This window comes from Empidonax traillii, unplaced genomic scaffold (genome assembly GCF_003031625.1).
Source record: "Empidonax traillii isolate 1590-97213 ecotype Southwest subspecies unplaced genomic scaffold, ASM303162v1 scaffold246:size859669, whole genome shotgun sequence".
In the NCBI taxonomy this organism is placed as follows: Eukaryota; Metazoa; Chordata; class Aves; order Passeriformes; family Tyrannidae; genus Empidonax; species Empidonax traillii.
Genome location: NW_020955439.1, coordinates 495,223 through 499,465, shown reverse-complemented (window position 1 = coordinate 499,465; position 4,243 = coordinate 495,223). Strand labels below are relative to the sequence as shown.

The window sequence follows — 4,243 nt, the reverse complement described above, 5'->3', positions numbered from 1 at the left end:
ACAGAAGAGAAGAACATGTCGCTTAGCAACCCCTCTTAGCCAGCACTGGGGGAGACAGGAGGGATGGATGGTCCAGAGCCACAAAAGGGGAGGATTAAGCCCCGTCAGGAAACTAAACTTGGGACAAAACTGAAGCAAGGGAATAAACAAACATTTGCAGAATTGGGTAATCTCACTTTTTCCTTTTTTTTTTTTTTTGTTTTTTTTTTTAATATCCCACTTCTGGTCTATTAATAGCAATCTTCCTCCTAAATGAGAAAATCCGGCACGGGATGGACGGCGCAGGCTTCAACAGCTTCAGGCTGGGTTTCAGCTGGAGGGAACCTGAAGGTTAATTTTAAACCAGTTCAACACATTTTAAATAGAATTAGTGTTGTCAAGACTAATCGTAATTAATTTCATTCTGCAGTTTAACACTTCAAATAAATTTTGTGTGAGTCTCACCCTGTTGTTGGGCAGCCCAAGTGTCCCCAGCCTGGTTTATCCAGGGTCACTTACTTTGTCATAAATAAACCCCAGATTCTCTGAGCAGTTACCAGGCTGTGATTTGCTGGTAACTAGGTAACATCTTAGTGGCTGCAAAAAAAAATACCCATTAGAAAAGTAACTTTGCACTGAAGGTGAGCCCTCACCCAACCTCTGCCCTTCCTCAGCTGCAGGACAGCGACGTCCTGCAGAGCTGTGACAGGAAGGGGCACCAGCTCAAACCCTCCTCCTCTTGCCCTTGCTGACCAGTGCCAGCCTAGAGCAGCCCTGATTTATTTTTTTTTCTCAAACATCAAGCCCCAGAGCTCTGCATGGCTCAATTATGGAAGAGAAAATGGTGCAAAAAACCTGTGTCAGAGGAAGAATGACAGAACTAGCCCACTTCAACATCTCACATAGATGAAAAATAGCTCATAATTAAATACAGGTAAATTTTTACACCTGGTCTTCTATCATAGAGATTGTTTAAAATCCTAATTTTCATGCCACTGTCATGTTCTATTCACCTATAATTTATTACTGAACAGTTAAGCCCTAATGGTTCACACGTCTCCCAGAGCCCAGTGCAGGCAATCCTGTGCTCAAACTCTAGTAAAATTGCAGATTGTTAGACTGAGAGCCTACCTCCATCCACAGGATGGAAGCTTGTCTAAACTGGCATCTGCTGCATATTCCAACAATTACAAACATACCTGAAACCAGACATTGTTTGACTCTGGAGTAACCTTGTTTTCATCTAGTAAGGGAAGTGGTAAGTGCTAGCGTGGAGCTCACTCTTAAAACAGTCTACTGAAGAACTTGGAGCATAAGTAACAAGATCATTTTTTATTACCCAAAGATCTGTAGGGTAGATCCCAGTCCTCAATGAGAATTTTACTGGTTACTGCCAGAGAGCCTGGATTTTACCCAGGATCTCTGAGTGTGCTTTTTGTACTGGCAAATGCTCATGTAATGTGATTCTTTGGAGAAATTTAATTGAAGAGAAATGTGTAAGGCACTTGGCATTAAGTGGTCTAAGTTTGTTAACGTAGAGTATGGAGAATGAAGCCCAGATTAGAAGCAAGTAACACTAACTCACTGTGAGCATTTCCATAAAAATTACTTTAGGGTGAAGCTTGTATTTTTGTAACACATGTTTTCTCTAGGCTTTCACTTTAATGATCCAAACAAATTTAGAAGCTTTATTTGAAATATCACAAGCTGAAGCAAACCCCATTGACTTGACTTTGTCTTTTCTCTCACTTACACCAGGGTCAACAATTCTTTACTGTAACTCGATACTGAAAAAGTGTTTTTGCTGACTGCCCAAATCGAGGGGGAGGAGGAGTCCAGGAACAGTAGAACTCTTTTACTTATGCTTGTGTTTACAGCACCAGTTCATACACTTGGTGGGGTTTATTTTTAGGAAACAGAAATATGTAATACCCGTAAGGCCAAGATGATCTTTGTTGGAGGTTCTTATTACAAACATTTTATGTGATTCCTCCAGCAGATGCAGAACATCTCCAGCTTCTTGAGTAGACTTTGTCAGGCTGATAGTCTTGAGGAACATGTTTTGGGCTACACTGACTTAAAAAGCTGTACAATTAACATAGCTTTCTGGTTATGGCATCCAGGTTCCCAGATCAGGACGATACATGAAGAAAGCATGCAGATAAGGCATCGTTTGCCCAAACATGTCATCAGAAACTGACTTCCTAAAGGTATGTCTCGGGCTGGAGAATGCAAACACAGATGTGTGATATTTCTCCATTTCAGAACAGGCATTATAATATCCCTATGATACATATTTCCTTCACAATTTCTTAATTCCAGTACTGACAGAGGGAGAGTAATCCGAATTCCCAGAAGCACTGTGTTGGAGAACTCTGCGTTTAGTTCAGCAGTTCTGGAAAATATTTTGGCCCAGCTTACCAGTATTTGGGAAAAGAAGATTATTTCTGGTGTAGTACCACAGGTCTTGTTCTCAGGGAAGAATCTTTAATCCGAAATGTATCAGACCAGTTCTTTCTCTTGTAATATCCTAAAGGAAAATAGAATTATTCAGCTTTTTGTCACAATACAAAGAAAAGTGTGAAGTCAAAAGTAAGCTCCTCCTCAGTGGAGGGACAATGGCTGTCTCTTTAAACTAAAAGCACACTGGTCCCAGTGCCCTCTGCAAAACAGTGGGACATCACAGAAAGTTTTTTTGGTGTTAGAGGCTCAATTTCCCCAGGAATCAGTAACTACCACCAGGAGAACTGCAGAGATGTGGGACATCTTTACTGCTTGCAGTACCACCACCACACTGCTGACTGCCAGGCAGCTGGCATATAAATGGACTGAAAAATCCACTGAAACGCTCTGATGTTGTATAGATGCAGAATTTGAAAGGATTATGAGTGTTTGTTAAAAGAAAATTAATAAAAGACATTTATAAGGCTATGGAAAATACTGGTGGTCTAAAAGAAGAAGAGGAAATTCTCATTGTTTTTCTCACTATGTAAGGAACATGGGCAATCACAGAGTGAGGGAGATACAGTGTGCAAAAACCCCCAAACAAGCCCAAAGAAACCATTCCCTGTTGGATTTCACTGTGGATTTCACCTCAGGTGAGGGGGGATCGTGGCCCAGCCTGCCCAAAGCAGTCCTGCTCGCTCCCATCTCTCATCAGAGGCACCACAAGTAGCACCCACATGGTGCTGCAGCACTGAAAATTTGTGACTGGAAGCAAATGGTTTGGCAGGAGAGAAAAAAACAGGTGCAGAGAGGTCCCTGTCCTCAGAAAGCCTGCTGATCCAAAACCTTTCTCCTTGGAAGAAGTCATATTTACATGGCAAATTCAAACGTGACAGCGGCAGAACATTCCCGAGAAAGCCCCTTATTAATATTTTGGCAGCATGAGATTGTTTTTTTTCCCAATTGCACATGTTGCTCCATCTGCCACAAAGCCATTGGTTCCAACAGCCTGGCCTTCCCCGTTAAAGGGGCATCACACGTCATGTTTGTGGTTGGGCTGTGAGGAGAGGGAAGTGATAGGAGTGTGGATCGCGCTGCAGTGGCGTACCCTGTTGGCAAGGAGTTTGCTGTGAGAAAACAAGCCAGCTGAGAAGGTGTTTCCTCCCTGTTTACTAGTGTGACAACTGTTAATTTAGTTGTGTTTGGTACCTTAGCTGGTGGCCTGTTCTTTAAGGGTTTGAGCAGAGGGTAGTGGGCTTACCTAGCTTGCAATAGCAGCGAGGGCAAAACATTGTTTAAATTTAGTAGAATTCTGTAATTAGACTTTTAAGAATCACATTAAACAAGAAGTGGTTCTATTTGTCAACACCCAGTCCATCGTTTTGGAGTATACAAAAGTCCTTTCATAATTAAAAAAAAAAAAATTGAACTTTTTTGTCTTTTGTTCTTCACTGACATCACACCAACTTCTCACCATTCACAGGAACAGGAGGGAGAGTCCCCACGCCAGGACAGCCAGGGCACACCAGTCATCCACATCCCATCCCCGCTTCAGCTCTGGACCCTGTCTCCTGAACCCCAGGTCATAGCTTACCTGGGACATTTTTGGAGCTTAACATCATAACAAGTGTGTCTCTGCAAAACACTTTGTTTTTAGCAAAACATCACATTTCCACAAAGACACCTTCCTGATTTCTTTCTTTAAAATCTGAGTTATGATGAGGGTAAGAGGTATGTGATTCCCTAAACCCAAAGGAGATATCCAATGGAAGAAAGCAATCTTAATTCTAAAATGACTGTTTCAGTGATGACTTGTAAT

At 41.9% G+C, this 4,243-nt stretch overlaps 1 long non-coding RNA gene across 2 annotated transcripts in view; it reads left to right on the top strand.

Moving 5' to 3' along the window:
• The window catches only part of LOC114059869, a 14,808-nt gene extending 10,798 nt beyond the window's left edge, over positions 1-4,010 (top strand). The window contains exons 3-6 of one of the 2 annotated variants that reach the window (XR_003571754.1): positions 790-913; positions 1,123-1,225; positions 2,103-2,189; positions 3,908-4,010. This is a non-coding gene — a long non-coding RNA (uncharacterized LOC114059869). Of the gene's footprint in view, positions 1-789; positions 914-1,122; positions 1,238-2,102; positions 2,190-3,907 lie in introns of both variants that reach the window. The other variant, XR_003571753.1, reaches the window with a different exon arrangement.
• The last annotated feature ends 233 nt before the right edge of the window (positions 4,011-4,243 follow it).